At 42.2% G+C, this 17936-nt stretch overlaps 1 protein-coding gene and 1 pseudogene across 3 annotated transcripts in view; both read right to left on the reverse strand.

Moving 5' to 3' along the window:
* CDH13 (cadherin 13) overlaps positions 1-17936 on the reverse strand; it is a 1266064-nt gene that overhangs the window by 22485 nt on the left and 1225643 nt on the right. The gene's annotated exons all lie outside the window — the stretch shown is intronic.
* Positions 6845-10065, reverse strand: LOC120360961 (52 kDa repressor of the inhibitor of the protein kinase pseudogene; annotated as a pseudogene).

Genomic DNA, 17936 nt, shown 5'->3' on the forward strand with positions numbered 1-17936 from the left:
GCGAGTTAATTAAACCTCTTTATAAACTACCCAGTTTCTAGTAGTATCTATACAGTAGTATGAGAATGGACTAATATAGGCCCTGACTTCTCTTTTCTTGAGTATTTACTTTAGAAACTCGCAACTGTACATTCTTTCTCTGCCCCTGTGAGATGTAAGTCTTCCAGCCTGTTGCTAGTTTTACAATCCAGGACCACCTTTCTTGAGGACCTGGGAGCCATCTTTTTGAAATCTAATCATGGAGAGGAATAGTGTCTCTGTCTCTCAGTCTCTATGGCAGGGTTGGAGCCTAACTCCAATAAGCACCCATTAGCAAACACAGATTCCTAATCACATGGACCAACCACCCAACAAACATCCTCCAGTACTTTTCCATCAGCTCATCCTAGTGCTTAAAAACCCTCCCCGTCTGTTTCAGCAGAGTTACTTCAATCCCTCTTGTTCATTATAGCCTTGAATAAAGGCTTTGTCTTTCAAACTCTGCCCTGCCCATTATTCTTTGACATGTTCAGATGCTGGCAAGGCTGAAAACTGCAGGAGATCTGTTTGTGATAATCCAGGTAAGCCACAGGTAAAGCACAGGTAAAGCAGAAGCAGGGAAGTGAGGTGAGGGGTGGTGTACCCACGAAAGGAAGATTCTAAAACCGAATGATAAGAATGGTCACGTCACACCAGGAGTGTGGTACTATATACACCTGTTTGCAAGCAATTCAATGGGATTGCTTTAAACATGGCTTGATTTTAATTTGCAGGACAAAACTGAATGTGTAATTGATCCACAAGGCTCTGCAAAGTGTTTGGTAAAAACATATGCAAAGTCTTTATGGTCAGAGTTTCTCTGATGCCAGGAGTTTCTGTTGACCTATATTCGGTGCTATAAGTAACTGGATTTTTCTTTTTTCTTTTTTTTTGTAGAAAGTGATTTATTTAAAGAGAGAGAGAAACAGGAGAAGGACAGAGAAAGAAACAGCTAACTCTCACACTGAGTGAGAGAACCCAGAAAGATGGAATCCAGAAGAGGAGAGCGGCTTCCACACTGAGTGGAAGGGAATAGAGAGGGAGATGGAGTTTAGGGGAAGGGAAGACAGGCTTCCATGAGAGAGTGTGGAAGGGGACTTCAGAGGGAAAATCCAGCATAGAGAAAAACAACTTCCACAAAGGGAGTGTTTGTGGAAGGGGCCCCAAACATGGAGTCCCAGATTTCTCTTTTTTAACCAGCAGTTGCAGACTGGCATTTGGTCTGTTAATTCATTGTGTTTCTGGAATGTCCAGTGTTCTAAGAATTGTTTTTCATTCAAATGGCTTCAAGTGGAGCACGTGTTCCTAAGGCGGCCACTGGTTCTTACCAGCCTCTGCCTCTGTCCTGACTTCTAGGAGCATAATACTTGGGCATTCCCCATGTGTTCCCTCTGAGCTAACCTGAGGTTAGCCAGTGTAGATTTTTCTTCATTTCCACATTCCTGACTTATGGCCCCCTCCTTTCTCTTAAGCATGTCTTTCAGTCTCATACTACTACTTAGTATTAAGTCTATTCGTGTACATGGATAGCTTAATAGGCATCTCATTTAAGGTTCTGAAATAAGTAAACAAGCTAAAAAGTCTTCCCCCTCCCTTCTCTACCCACAAAGTCTACATTGTGTTGGGCAATATCATGGGGGAAAACACCAGGAGCAAATCTCAGCTGCAGGAATCTCTTCTCTCTTGTGCCACTGACTTCTTATTAGAAAGACATGTTTTTAGTGTCAAAGTTGGCAAATCCATCATGCAGCAGTGTGAATGGGATGTAAGGAGATATTTTTAATTTCACCCCATAATACAAGCATATCAAATCTCATTTCCAAATGAGGAAACGCAGACTTGCAGGCAAAGATATCTGGAAACAAAACCTATTTAAAATTGCTTGGTAGGAATGACAGTTTTTCCTTCCAATCCACTTTCAGCGACAGTCTGTCACTCTTCCCTGAGAGATCGCCAACCTTCAGATCTTAGTGGGTTATTTATTTTGCCAGTAGCTCTCCTGCTGCCAATCCATGGCAAGACTTGAGGGGGAAAGTGTTATCATTTTCTTTCCTCTGGATCTGAGTTCGTGACTCTTGCTCTAGAGAACTATGACTTTAAGACATGGCAGGGCTTCTGTTTCGTGGACTTGGCACCCTGCCATGGTCTTCCTGGCATTTGATCTCTGCTTGCCCTTGTTTCTGGCTTTGTCACTCCCACTCAGCACTGAGAGCTTGTAATAAGCTCAGCACATTATATGATTAAGACAGGACCACAAGGATTCCACTGCTAGATTTCAAATGCCAGTAACTAACCTTGTCTTTCTTCACTTCGGCAGGGATAACCGCCTATCAGATGGCTGAGTTGGCCACCTGGGCACTGCACCAGGCCTGCCTGGCTTACTTTTGATCTGGCTGGCTCATGATTTTGCACTTAGCTTTTTGTGATATTGGTGTAGTGAGGGTAGAGCTGTGCATTTTCTAAGAGAAGCAGGGTAATATAATTAATAAAAGATGAAAAATTTTTGTTTTTTTTGAGATGGCATTTCGCTCTTGTTGCCCAGGCTGGAGTGCAATGGCGCAATCTAGGCTCACTGCAACCTCCGCCTCCCGGTTCAAACAATTCTCCTGCCTCAGCCTTCTGAGTAGCTGAGATTACAGGCATGTGCCACCATGCCCAGCTAATTTTGTATTTTTAGTAGAGACAGGCTTTCTCCATGTGGGTCAGGCTGGTCTCAAACTCCCAATCTCAGGTATCTGCCTGCCTTGGCCTCCCAAAGTGCTGGGATTACAGGCATGAGCCACCATGCCCTGCCAAAAGGTGAAGATTTACATAGAGGAATTGAGTGCCCGCTGTTATACAGAGTAGGAAAAGTCCAAGCAAACCAGGCGGGTTGTTGCTTTGAGCACTTGGGAGTCTACTTTCTAGCTTTTTCTCATTTTCGAGAAGAGAAAACTGGAAACTCAGATTAAGGAACACGTTCAAGGTGCTCTAACATCAGCGTGTCAGAGACGTTTGAACCAGAGCTACTCCACCTTGAACAGGGGCTGGGTAAAATGAGGCTGAGATCTACTGGGCTGCGTTCCCAGATGGTTAAGGCTTTCTGAGTCACAGGATGAGATGGGAGGTCGGCACGAGATACGGTTCATAAAGACCTTGCTGATCAAACAGGTTGCAGTACAGAAGCTGGCCCAAACCCACCAGAACCAAGATGGTGGCAAGGGTGACCTCTTGTGGTCTTCACCACTGTACTCTCACTGGCACCATGACAGTTTAAAAATGCTATGGCAATGTCAGGAAGTTACTCTCTGTGATCTAGAAAGGGGAGGCATGAATAGTCCACCCCTTGTTTATAGAGTATCATCAAGAAATAACTATAAAAATGGGCAACCAGCAGCCCTCGGGGCTATTTGTCTATGGAGTAGCTATTCTTTCATTCCTTCACTTTTTCTTTTCTTTCTTTCATCTTTTTTTTTGAGATGGACCCTTGCTCTGTCGCCTAGGCAGGAGTGCAATGGCGCGATCTTGGCTCACTGCAACCTCTGCCTCCCCCAGGTTCAATTGATTCTCCTGCCTCAGCCTCCCGAGTAGCTTGGACTACAGGTGTGTGCCACCATGTTCAGCTAATATTTTTCATAGTGTTAGCAGAGTTGGGGTTTCACCTTGTGAGCCGGAATGGTCTCCATCTCCTGACCTCATGATCTGCCCACCTTGGCCTCCCAAAGTGCTGGGATTACAGGTGTGAGCCACCATGCCCGGCCTCATTCCTTGACTTTCCTAATGAGCTTGCCTTCACTGTACTCTGTGAACTCTCCCTGAGTCCTTTCTTGAGTGAGATCCAAGAACCCTCTCTTGGAGTCTGGATTGGGACCCCTTTCCCGTCACAAGCATGTCACCTGTTTGAGAGCTGTGGCCTCATGGTAGGGCATCCCCATCCCTGGAGCCTTCTGGCTATTCCATAAAGTGAATGGAAGGACTGGCAACTGTAAAGCACCTCCCTGTCCATAAGAGCCAGAGTCGCAGAGGTCACAGTATGAGCATTTCCGTGCTTGCGGTTGGTACTAAACACTGGTAAAAAGCAGTCTCCTGTGCTTTCCTTACCTCCATGGCCAACAGTATATTGCTTTGTGTATACTGTCTACAGTATAAGCCTGTAGAACTGAACCAGGACTCCTCTAAGAAGCGTAAGCCACACGTAGGTCTCCCGGCATTGCTTTGATATGGTGAGTGTGAATGCAACGAGAAACAGGGTCAGGTTTTGAAACCATCCCCACAGGGTGGACAGGACTTGCATGCCAGGTTCTGGATACAAATACAGTTATAATTCAGCGTTAATTAGGCTGCACCCTGGTCCAGTTCCTTGCTGTGATAGGTCATGTATTGTAACCAGTACATGTTACAATACTGGGGTCTGGATCCTGACCTCTTTCCATTAGCACTATGATTAAACCTGGTTCTCTGCTGCAACCTGCTGTCTTGGCATACTGATTTGCTGTGTGCATTGGTCAACAGACCTATTACAATTACAATTTTGTGTGTGTGTTTTTTTTTTCTCTATTTACATGTTGTGTTGGTTACAATACAAAAAAAGTACCCCAATTTTTCTGAGAAGTGGTTTAATTCTTTTTACTCTTTTCTTTTCTCTTCCTCTTTCTCCTTTCAGCCTGCTTCCTACTTAGCCCCTTTGAAATGCAAAATAACCTCTTACCTCCCCCACACCAGACATTCCCCACAAGGCAAGGTCATCTATGTGCCTCAGGGATCTTTCCTCCAGAATTGACAGTCAACTAAAAGATCAAAGTACATCTCCATGAAACTCCCATCTCTGGGGGTGGCCTCGGGAGGGCACACTGAAAGCACACCCACTTGGCCACTTTTACAACTTATCTCTGCCCAGGAAGGCACCAACTCAACTGTCTGTCAACTCAACTCTTCGGTAGCTAAGACACCAGGCTAGCAGGGGGACCTCCTGCCCTTGTTCACTTCCCCTTTAACCTTATTAAAATGTCTGCTTTTTGCTCCAAAGGTAAAGCAGCTCACTTAAAGCAGGACCCTTCCGTGCCTTTCCAAATTAGCTTCGAAAATAAATTCGCTTTTCTTGTACCAGGCCTGGATCTTGTTAATTGGACTCTACTGTGGTGAGTGGCTAACTGGTTTTTCAGTTACCGTAGCACTAGATTCCACCATTTGCATCCCCACTGTTCCTCCAGATAGGATCTCTGACATTAAGGGCAGAAGACATTAAGAATTGACTTGCAGCCAGGGGCGGTGGCTCATGTCTGTAATCCCAGCACTTTGGGAGCTGGATGCAGGCAGATTACGAGGTCAGGAGTTCTAGACCAGCCTAGCCAACATGGTAAAACCCCATCTTTACCAAAAATACAAAAAATTAACCAGGAGTTGTGGTGCACAGCTGTAACCCTAGTTAGTTAAGAGGCTGAGGCAGGAGAATTGCTTGAAACTGGGAGGTGGAGGTTGCAGTGAGCTGAGATGGCGCCATTGCATTCCAGCCCTGTCTCAGAAAAAAAAAAAAAAAAGAATTGATTTGCATTCCCATGGTTCCTATAGGCAGGATCTTTAACTGTAGAACCATAGGCTTTTGTTTAAGGATCACTTAAGATGTTTTTCAGACATACCTCCCCAGAATTCCAGCAACCAGTTGGAAGTCTCCCACAGAGGAACAGGATCAGCAGGAGAATCCAGCTGCTGCCTCTCCCCTTCCTGTGACTTCACCCTGCATTCTTCTACCAGTCAGGGATCCCCATACTTCTGCCCACTGCAAAGCCCTTAAAAACCCAAACCTCATATTCCGTGGGGAGATGGCTTTGAGGTTTCCTCTCATCTCCTTGTTCTGTGACCCTCTTGTCAGAGGTGTTTGAACCAGAACAACTCCATCTTGGGTAGGGGCTGGGTAAAATGAGGCTGAGACCTACTGGGCTGCATTCCCAGATGGTCAGGCATTCTATATCACAGGATGAGATAGGAGGTCAGCTGAAGATAAAGGTCATAAAGACCTTGCTGATAAAGCAGGTAGCAGTAAAGAAGCCAGTTAAAACTCACCAAAACCAGGATGGCAATGAGTGACCTCTGGTCATCCTCACTGCTACACTCCAACCAGCACCATGACAGTTTACAAATGCCATGGCAATGTCAGGAAGTTACCCTACATGTTCTAAAAAGGGAGGTTCTTTTATAAAAAGGAATAATCCACTCCTTGTTTAGCATAGCATCAAGAAATAACCATAAAACTAGACAACCAACAGCCCTCAGGGCTACTCTGTCTACGGAGTAGCCATTCTTTTATTCCTTCACTTTCCTAATAAACTTGCTTTAACTTTACTTGAGGGACTACCCTGAGTTCTTTGTTGCATGAGATCCAAGAACCCTCTCTTGGGGTGTAGATCGTGACTCCTTTCCATGAACGCTATGATTAAATGGGTTTCTCTGCTGCAACCTGATGTCTTGGTATATTGATTTGCTGTGTGCATTGCTCAACAAACCTATTACGATTACAATTTGTGTGTGTGTGTTTTGGCCTATTTGAATGTGAGGGATTTTATTTCTTGCAAAACCTTGACCAAACAGGATTTCCACTTAGCTAAAAAACACAGATTTTTTTTTTTTTGGCAGGTTCTGTTGTTGAGTAGCAATATATATAAGTGCTTTATGTCTTGTCATTAATAGACACAACTAAAAACATACTGTGATCCTAATTTAAAAATCTATATATGATTAGACAAAAATCAGACATATATAAAAATGTAAGTGGTGATTATTTCTCTAGGTAATTAACATTAAAATAATACATTTATCTATTTTTAATTTTCTTTTTTTTTTTTTTTTTACAAAATTCACATTTTATTTAGATTGAAATAAACTATACAAAATTGATTTTCTTCACCAAAAATAACAGCAATATTTTCCATATTTTTCTAGATAAACCACAACACTCATTTTTGTAGGTTTCCAGGTTTTGCTTATAAATCAAGATGAGGCAGTAGATAAGTCATGGAAAAAGACAGAAAAACAAAAAACAAACAAACAAAAACCAGACAAATCATGGCCTTTGATTCTGTCTTAACCATGAAACAGAAGTGTTCAACATATACCTGCTAAAAAGCGTAGGAAGATGTAGGCTCCACAAAGGAATGTAAACAGCCAACAATGAGATGTGGAACAATGGCAGCCTCCTCCATTCAAACTTTTACTGTCATTTGTTCCTTAAGTTCATTTCAGAAAGACAGAATCTACACTGAAATCCTTTTTTGGCGAGCTCACAAGCTTTTCTCCGGTAATTTCTTATAACTGTCCAGTACAGATTTTTAACATACTTAAAACTCCTATTAGTCAAAGGTCAACTGTGGGCTTCACTATAACATTTTATAAAATGTATTTCTTCCTCCCACACCTCTTCAAAATATATTTCTTCAAAGAGTTCATAACACCCAACAAGTAGAGATCCACAGTGATAATAAATGCTATGTCTAAAATGACTTTAAAAGAATTCCAGAGTGCCACCAGCAGAGATCACACAGAAGGAAACATAGCACTTTCAGTGTTCTCTTCTGGAAGAACAGATAGGCCTTCAAAGCAGGAGAGTTCAAATAGGGGCCATTTAAACAGGTAGATTATCAATGGCTAATGTATTCAATGAAGTCCTATAGGCAAAGATATTTAGTGATTAAGTGGCCTACATACACCTTACAGCTTTTCTTCCAAATATAAAATATAAGAAAATCTATTTTTAAAAGTCTCTTAGGTATTTTCCATGGTTTCTGAATTCTCTGTGGGAAGCTCTGACTTATTTGTATAAAGTTTAATATATGTGTCCACCATTAAATCCAGGTCGTGTTTTATATCAAAATTTATGTTAAGCAAAGCCAAGTTACTCGACCTTTGGTCTGTCAAAGTGTTCCTCAAATATGCTTTAAGACGTTTTCGTCCATTTTCATACCGCTCATTTTCAACCTTCATCACAGGAAGAATACACAGGACCTTTAGCAATGCATACACATTAGGAAAAAACTTGATGTCAGGCAGGTGGAGGGCTTCATAGATAGTGGATGGAAGCTCTATATCTTTCCCCCTGTGTTTCCATTTGATTCTCCAACAGTGAAGCTCGGCTGAGAGCGTGTCAGGATTGGGTAAGTCACTTCTATACATATCAGCATGGTGTTCCTCTGATGTATTGAATTTGAGTTGTCCCATGACTGAGGGTACCAGAGATAAGCATTTAAGAGCTTTCAGGTGCTGTTCTGAGAATATATCTTTAAGTTCCTGAATAATGTGCTCCACTGTTGGGACACTTAGGGTTTCCTTATAGTAACTCTCAGAAGTTAGCTGAGATTCCAAGTTACCCTGGTGAGCTCTGCGGAATTTCCCAGGGAGTTTCATTTGAATATCAAGCTTGGTTGCCAAATTTGTGGCTTCCTCAAACCAAAATTCATGATAAACTTCAATATTTTCCATCACTTCATTAAGTGAATGCAGTACTGCAGTCAAGCTACCGGCTGCAAAGAAGACATCTGAGGTTTGCCCCTGGAGATTTTTCCCAAAGGCTCTTGTAAAAGATAGCACGTTTTTAAGAACAACAATAGTAACAATGAAATCAAAATCTGTTACTGCACTGCAGAGTACAAATGCTCGGCCAGCTATACAGTTATTCCATCTAATATTTGTGTCACTATTTATACCATCTAAACATAAAACAAGTGCTTGCAGGAGTTCTACTAAAATTTCAAAAGCATCATGCCTGCCTGTCCACTGAGAATGGCAGATTTCCTTCAGTTCTTTACCCCTTTCTTTACTGTTCTGAAAAAGAACAGAAATTACATTGTCAAGTTCTAAAAGCAGTTGTGGTGATCGATGGAAAAAAGAACAAACTTCTTCAATTGTTCCTAATGCAACAGATACTCCCATAACAGGTACTGATTTTGCCAACCACATATTTAAGGCACAGGAAGAGCAAAGTGTGTAGATAGCCTGGGGATATTTCTCTAAAAGTCTAGAAGCAACAACTTTCATTTTGGAAGAAAATCCACTAGACACAATATAAGCCTGGCCACGACAATACTCCATATTTAATCCCCATTTCTCAGTTATCATAGTGTGAAATTTCACAGCCAAAATTTCTGCATCAGCTTCCTAAGGCAGGAAACCTACAAATTCCTCTCTTAGGTTATGAGATTCATCAACAAACCTCACCAACACAGGTAGGTGCTCTTCCCCTGCTATGTCCACTACATCATCAGTGATAATGGAAAAGAAGTGTGAGTCTCTCACTTCCCTGAGAGTTTCTTCTCGAATACAGCTCTCACAGATCTCTAGCATCTGCCTCTGCTGTGTTTTTGAACAAAACAATGTGTTAACTGCTGTTGTTTCAAAGCGTTTTCTCAGGACCTCTTCACCAGAATTTATCCGGCACTCCAGCAGGGCTTGAAAGTTATCTGGAGTAAAGAGACCTTCTGGGATTTCATCAGCTTCATGTCCATCCAGAGGTATATTTTGCTTTCCCATAAGAATCAAGATTTCAAATAGAGATTTTAGGTATTCTTTGTTTTCCTTCTCTTCAAGGGTTAGAGGTAAAATGTCCTCATCTTGCCCTTCACCCCCTTCTTCACTGGGATTCTGAGCACTGCTATTGTTGGTTTCTTTATGTTTTTGTTCCTGTTCAGAAATTTCATCAATTTTTTTCTGTTTCAGTGTCCTGATTTCGTCTTCACTCAGTTCTTTTATTCGTTTTCTGTGTCTACTATGTGGGTTGTTCAAATGACTGGTAAGATCAAATATTGTTGGTATTGCATTATCTCGAAGAACTGTCCTATAAGGACTAGTTCTACAGATCATAGAAGTCTCAAAATGTTTGGCACAGAATCGATAATGTTTATTTAGCTGATCAGGTGTTTTATCTTCTAAGTCTGCTCTCCTACAATTCTCCACCCACTTCTGGCATCTAGCCGGGTCCCGCGGGAACCTGAAGAAGGCCAGGTCGGACTGCGTGCTCTTCCGCGTGCAGTTGGGGGCAGCGCAGAAGTTCGGCATCGTTGCCTGCCTGCCGGCCGGCCTAACCCTCCCCTCCCCGCCTCCTCAGGGCAGTCCGCCCGCCCGTCGGGGCTGGGGAGGGGAGCCAGGCCGGCCGGCCGGCTCCGTAGGGCCGGCGCGCGGTTAATTTTCTTTATAATAACCACGATTGCTATCACAATCAGAAAAAAACATGTTAAACTCAAAATTATACAGAAATTAAAATATTTATTCCAATTCTACTTTTTTTCTTACTCTTCACTTTTACAACAACAGATTTTTGGGAAATTTACAGAGTTGTGCAACCATCACCACTACCTAAGTTTAGAACATTTCATCACCCCCAAAAAGGTTTTTGGGGCTCATTTGTACTGACTCTTCATACCCACTCCCAGCCCCTGGAAACCACTAATCAATTTTCTGTCCTACAGATTTGTCTGTTTTGAACATTTAATATAAATGGAGTCCTACAGTAGGTACTTTGGGTCTGGATTCTTTCACTTAGCATAATGGCTTTGAGGCTGATACATGTTGCAGTGTGTATCAGTACTGTATTCTTTTTTATGGCTAAATAATGATCCACTGTATGGATAGACCATGTTGTTTATCTGCTCACTAGCTGATGGACATTTGAGTTGTTTCCACCTTTTCTCTATTATGAATAATACTGCTATATTAGTCTATTCTCACACTACTAATAAAGATATATCCAAGACTGAGTAATCTGTAAAGGAAAGAGGTTTCATTGACTCACAGTTCTGCATAGTCATTGTAGAAGGAGAATGAGAAAAAAAGTCACATCTTATATGGCGGCAGGCAAGAGAGCTCATGCAGAAGAACTCACATTTATATAACTATCAGATCTCATGAGACTTACTACCACAAGAACAGTATGGGGGAAACTGCCCCCAGGATTCCATTACTCCACCTGGCCCCACCCATTACACTTGGGGATTATTATAATTCAACATAAGAGTTAGGTGGGGACACAGCCAAACCCCATCAGTTGCTATCCACATCTGAACACAAAGGGCTAAATTTACACGTTACAAAATCTCTAGACCAGTAAGACACAATTCCAAACGCGTCTCCCAAGAGGGTCCCCTTAGCATAATAGGATTCCTGGTCTTGCCACAGTGAGATGGTATATTAGTCTATTCTCATGCTACTATACATAACTGCCTGAGACTGAGTAATTTATAAAGGAAAAATGTTTAACTGACTCACAGTTCAGCATTGCTGGGGAGGCCTCAGGAAACTTACAATCATGGTGGAAGGCAAAGGAGAAGCAAGCGTCTTCTTCACAGGGCGGCAGGATGGAGTGGGTGCAAGCAGGGGAATGCCAGGTGCTTATAAAACAATGAGGTCTCGTGAGACGGGCTCATTACCACAAGAACAGCATGGGGCCAATTGCCCCCATGATCCATTACCTCCACCTGGTCCCACCCTTGACATGTGGGGATTACAATTAAGATGAGATTTTGGGTGGGGACACAGACAAACCATATCAGATGGGTTGCTTTCATAGGGACAGAATGATAGGATCTCAACACGAACTTTCAGAAGTTAGCTCTCAGAAGTCTTAGAAAGCAGTAGACTTTTCTAGCCACTTATCCCAAATATTCCCAGATGTAGGTCCAGAGGCATGCAGCATATGTCTTACCTTGGAAGTTATGAGTACAAGTGGTTTTATTTGGGAACAGTGTGCAAAGTGAGGTTGTCAGTGTGAAGAATAAAATGTAGGAAGACGGAGAGACAACAGGGAAAACAGGAAGCCCTTTTCTGAGCTCTATGCAGTCTCAGCTTTAGGATTCTTCTCAGTCCTGGTATATGATCAATGCTCAATAGAAGTTTGAATTCTTAGGATGGTGCACAAGTAATTGTGGTTTTTACCATTACTTTTCAATGGCAAAAACCACAATCACTTTTATATCAACCTATAATTTGATTTGAAAAAAAAAAAACAAATTGTATGGCTCTTCCTGTGAATATAATCATATACGTTTCTATTTCCGTAAGTTTGCTTCTGTTTCAAGAGTAGAGGCTGTGTCCAAATTCAAATGCTTCCTTATCTAACCCTGGGGGAGAAAATAGTGTGTGGTGGGCAGGGGTCTGCAGAACTGGGACTCGGAACAGCGCATCCACACCAGGGACAGGGAGAAAGACCTTGGCTAGAGTCCCAAGGAAGCTTGAGGCCCAAATTCTGGAAGGGTATCAGGAAGATGGGCCCATCTGAGAGGAGCCACAGTTGAGTTATGGGTTGCTGAGCAATCTTGAGCACGGATGCATGAGTAACACAGTTTATGGCCCCAAATTCCCTTTAGGTGGCTGTGCATCTGTTGAACCTTCAATAAGCAGATGCAAGCAAATCCATGCCAGATCTCTTACGTCATCTGAACAGGGCTCTGAATGTGCCTTCACCTTTGCTTTAAAACTGAGAGTGAGCCAGATAACAAATCTGCACGTGTGCCTCCTGTCTAAAATACAAGCAGAAAAAAAAGACCTGACAGTGAACCAGGAGTCTTCTCTCTAAGGTTTTATTTTGTTTATGATTTGTGTTCTCTTTAATATGGCTTTTCAGCACCGGTATTTTACAAATCATTTTTACTGAGTGCTCTATAAGCTGAGAATCTCATTGTTTTTAAACTTATAATCATTTTTTATTGCTTTGTTAATAGAGATCTTGTCAATTTCATTTAAGAAATCTCTCTCTTTCTGTGTGTGTGTATAGAAAAGTTTTAATAGTAAGCCAACACAAAAATCTGGTGGAAAATAAGTATGTGAATAATATAATGCCAGGTTTCCATGTGTAATATACTTGATGTAGAACTGAAGCAATTATCCACAGAATTTAGGTTTAAAAATTATTTTAGAAGAGAATAGTATAAACTGTTATACAAAAATTCAACTTTTTGGCTTTTTGTTTCCATTTCACTGACTTTAAAGGAAAATAAAAAGGGAAAGAATTAATTTCGAGGCCATGTTTAAACATGACAGTTTCATTTTTTTCATTCAGTCAATAATCATTTACTGGGACTCTACCCTCTGCCTAGATGGAAATGCACTAACATCAATGGTACAGGTGCCTGCTCTTGAAACGCTAATGGTATGGCAGGAACAGACATGTAAGCAGATATGGGATGGCATTACAAGCTCAGGAAGAGAGGTGATAATAAAACGCTTGTGGCTTGGGATAATTAACTGCCCAGGGACAGATCAGAAGGCTTCATGAAGAGATGGCATTTGAGTGTGCTAGAAATGAGAATACCTTGTGGAGAGATGAAGGTTGCTGTAGGGGGAGGAAGTGGTGTGGCTATTTCGTGAGAAGTTCAAAGAATTTAAAGCAGGACAACGGCTTTGGTACAAAGCAGAGGATGCAGAGGCACGGGCAGGGATGGACTTGAGTGAGGAGGCCAGGACTGTCACGGAGACCACGCGAGGTCCTTGGGGAAGGCAGGCAGGACGCAAGAGTAAAGGGCTGGCTTCAGGAGGCTGAGCAGGCTGATGTGGTGGGAGCCTCAGGGAGGATGGGGTCTTGCTTGGGGACTGGGTAGTTGGCGATGCCATTACCAAGCTGGGGAAGGGGGACTCTAGAGGGGGACCAGCTAAGAGACACTTTGTCAGGATGAACTGAGCTGGTAGAGATGAGTGTCACTGATAGTATTTTAATGTCAATATCAGTTTCTTTCCCATTAAAAATGAATGAACATTTTCTGTTTAAGATGGTTGATGTGTCTGATTAATGTAGAAATGTCATGCATGAGGCTTCAACCTGCCCATTCACCCAGAGACAAGCTCCGTAAATTGATGCCAATGTCCCAGGACACCTTTTCCAGCTCCTTGGATTTAGCAACCTTGTCCAAGTGAGGAGCTCTACAGCCCATCCATTCCCTAGAAAAATGCTCAGATCACCACCGGGGTGGTCATAAGTGCCTTTTCATAGTTTGCCTCAGCACCCACGATTCTGGAATGACAAGCTTAGAAGATCAGTCCGTAAGTCCGTTCAAATCAGTTCACTTAAACATTTCTGATATGCTATGAGTACTAGGAACTGTGCATTCACGATTTCTAGTCCTTTAACAACCCAGCAGGCAGACGGCATTATCTTCCTTCTTCAGGTGGGGAAATTGAGGCTGAGAGAGCGTTCAGTCTCTCGCTATGGTTGCACAACTAAGATGGGGAGCTGAATTCATCCCAATGAGTGGATGGCACTGGGCTCCATTATCTCAATAGGCCCAGTGTGCTGCCTTTGATGGCTCTTATAACAGCACGCTATTACCAGATCTCGAGAGTTCTTTTACTGGGCCATTCTGTCAGTGACAGAACTGTAGGTAGTATTTTCAACACGACTGATACTTTATGAGCACCTGAAGTAAGGAGGAATGATGGCTGGGTCATCAATTTATTTTTCTTCCTCAATTAATATAGCGGCTGAGATAAAGGGTGTTAAACTGGCTTAATTGGGTTGCCATCATAACTAATGGCTTGATTTTATTGAAACTAGCATCTTTTAAGTAGAATCAATCTAAATAATCTTACTCTATCCCCCTGCCTTCTAGAGCTTGGTTAAGCTATGAAAAGAGATAGACCCCAGACTGAGGTATCTTTTTGAAGTTCAGTTAAGAGCCTCTTCTACCCTCAGTCTAGGGGCTGTAAATTCAGTAGTTAAGTAATCATTTCACTCTGGGGCTGAATAACAATTTTTTTTTTAAAATCAATCTAAGTGTATTTTGAACAATATTTCAATTTTGAATCAGCTAGCATTATTGGAACATCTATCTTACAGGGGACTGAAGGAGAAGACAGGCTGGGACATGATATATCTTAGCCTCTGAAAAATCATTAGTCTATCCCATTTTAATTTTACAGCCGTTACGCCTGGTGCTGTGTCTGTGTGTCTTCTTGGTAACCCACATCACATTTTTCACTGGCAGACTCAAACATACTTTATACAAGTAGCTAAGTCATGAAAACAGGCTGCTGAATTTAGTGGTAATTTGGCTTGTTTTAAAACCATGCCTTCCCTCTTCTTTTACATGGAAATAGAAGGGGAACATGACGCATTTGATGATCACATAAAGACTTAATACAGGCTCTAGAGATGGTTTAGGCTACCACATTTAAACTATTTCATATGCACTGAGCCTTAGGAGGAACTAACAGGGTCACCTTTTGTTTTCTTCTTTCTTTAAACGCTGCAGCATATGAGGGGACATTTCGGCTTCCTGGGGCAAAATATTTGTCGTCATTGTTTGCAGTCAGCATTTAGGTCTTCTGTGAGAGCATAAGAGGTCCATTCAATAACAATCGTGGAACCACAAACCCTATACAATTTTCCAGCAAGAAGAGGGCGAAAGATGAGGGTAAGGAGGAGGTAAGAAGACCAGTCTCAGAGAATTCTGAGCAGTAAGGGTAGAGTAACTGAGCCAAGAAGCAGCAGTCAGCGATGCCTTTCCTGCCTCTGACTGTCCCCAGTGGGATTCTAGAACACTTACGAGAAATCGCTTGTGACAGTTTTCAGCTCACATAAGACAGAGACAGTACCATTTGACCTTGCTGGTGATCACCTGAGCAGGAGCGGTATTGACACTGGGATTCGGCCAGTGCTAACTGCTACTGCCTTGCCCCATTGGCAGCACATCCCCAAAGGGACTCCATTTTACTGCATTCCCGAATGTCCTCTCTATATCTTGGGTTTTTTCCTTAACAGTTACTTCCCCCCCCCCCTTTCTTAAGAGAGGGCAGCAATTCTATGTTTGTTGAAGTCTTTAGTAAAATAGTTCCTGTACTCTGAAGGCACTATCTTGACCTTTTCAGAAAATCTGGATCATATAAGGCAAATGATGATATTCATCTCTAAAGAAAAGATGCTTGCCAGCATTAAAGGTCACACCTTATTAATCTATAGAATTAAACGCTTTACTCATCAAGTCATGGAGCCACAGCCAGCTCTGATTTAGCAAAACAAAACCATTTCAGTTCTATTGAAACAATGTTCTTAGGTAATTTACAGCTCATTAAAATGACTTATTTTATTTTTATTTTTAGATGGGGTCTGGCTCTGTCACCCAGGCTGGAGTGCAGTGGCACCACCTTGGCTCATTGCAACCTCTGCCACCTGGGCTCGAGCAATTGTCATGCCTCAGCCTCCCGAGTAGCTGGGACTATAGGCATGCATGACTATGCCCTGCTAATTTTTGTATTTTTAGTAGAGACGGAGTTTCGCCATACTGGCCAGGCTGGTCTTGAACTACTGACCTTACGTGATCCACCTGCCTCAGCCTCCCAAAGTGCTGGGCTTATAGGCATGAGCCACCTTGCTGGTTATAGCACATTAAAATTATTGATAACAAATTGTTAAATCAAGTTTAGCCTAAAGCTGCCAGCCTAAAGCTGTATCCTTAAATATGCTAAATTCTGCCTAAAAGTTTCTCTGTATAAAGTGAACTATAACCTGAATCGAGGTATAAACAGACTGCCACCTACTCTTGTGCCAATTACTGAGTTTGGGCCAGCCAAAGGGGCCAACTGTTCAAATCGTGGTCAAATAAGGCAAGCGCTGAGTGTAACCAATACAGCTGTTTCTGTGCCTCATTTCCATTTTCTGTGCGTGACTTTCCTTTTTCTGTCCATAAATCTTCTTCCACTACATGCTGGTGCTAGAGTCTCTCAGCCTACTTTGGCTGGAGAGGCTACCCAGTTCACCAGTTGTTCTTTGCTCAGTAGAACTCAGTTAAATTTAATTTGGTTAAGGATTTTCTTTCAACAAGTTTAAAGAAAGTACACTGTCTTTTCCTCCTCAAGTCATCTGCAAGCTAGGCATTATCCATATTATGATGAAGCACGATTCTAGAATTTATCTAGACTAGCTTTGGGGCCCCAGGCAAATAGGTCCAAAAGTCTCTTCATTTCTCTTAACCTCAGATCAGGTTTTCAGTCCTGCTCTTTTGACATCACTCCATTCTGATCTCACGGTTTGTATCCTCTAAGAGGTATCTAAAGAAAAGTCATCTTTTGGTACCATCTAATAATTTTCCTAAACTGAATAAGTTGAGCTGTGTGTAGCAAGTTATGATAACATCACCCCTTTTAAATTTTTCTTAAATGGAGTCTTGCTCTGTCGCCAGGCAGGAGTGCAGTGGTGTGATCTCAGTTCACTGCAGTCTCTGCCTCCCAGGTTCAAGGGATTCTCCCACCTTAGCCTCCCGATTAGCTGGGAATATAGGCACACACCACCACACCCAGCTAATTATTTTTATTTTTATTTTTAGTAGAGACAGGGTTTCACCATGATGGCCAGGACGGTCTCGATCTCTTGACTTCGTGAACCACCCACCTCAGCCTCCCAAAGTCCTGGGATTACAGGTGTGAGCCATTGCATCTGGCTGTCAGTTCTGCCCTTTGCAAAGTATGGTAGGGACTGCATGGAACAAGCTCTGCTTTGTTCCATATGTGTAACTCCCATCACTCACCTTTCCTGGCAGAACTGGCCCATCAGCAGATGGAGATTATCCTTTCTTGGAATAAGATGCTGAGAGTCTGTCTACAGGCTCACTAGGTACTTAGAGAGCATGTGAATGGTTACAGGGCTAGGTACATGCTCTCTCTCAGTAGTCATGCATTTTTTGTTAGGTTCTAATTGAAACACAGCAATGTTCATGTATGAAATATACGGTTTGAAGAATTTTCACAATCTGAACATACCCATGTTGTCCAGTACTCCCAAACACAGCAATGTTCATGTATGAAATATACGGTTTGAAGAATTTTCACAATCTGAACATACCCATGTTGTTCACTACTCCCAAACACAGAAATGTTCATGTATCAAATATACGGTTTGAAGAATTTTCACAATCTGAACATACCCATGTTGTTCACTACTCCCAAACACAGAAATGTTCATGTATCAAATATAC

The sequence above is a fragment of the Saimiri boliviensis genome, chromosome 1 (genome assembly GCF_048565385.1).
Source record: "Saimiri boliviensis isolate mSaiBol1 chromosome 1, mSaiBol1.pri, whole genome shotgun sequence".
Classification (NCBI taxonomy): domain Eukaryota; kingdom Metazoa; phylum Chordata; class Mammalia; order Primates; family Cebidae; genus Saimiri; species Saimiri boliviensis.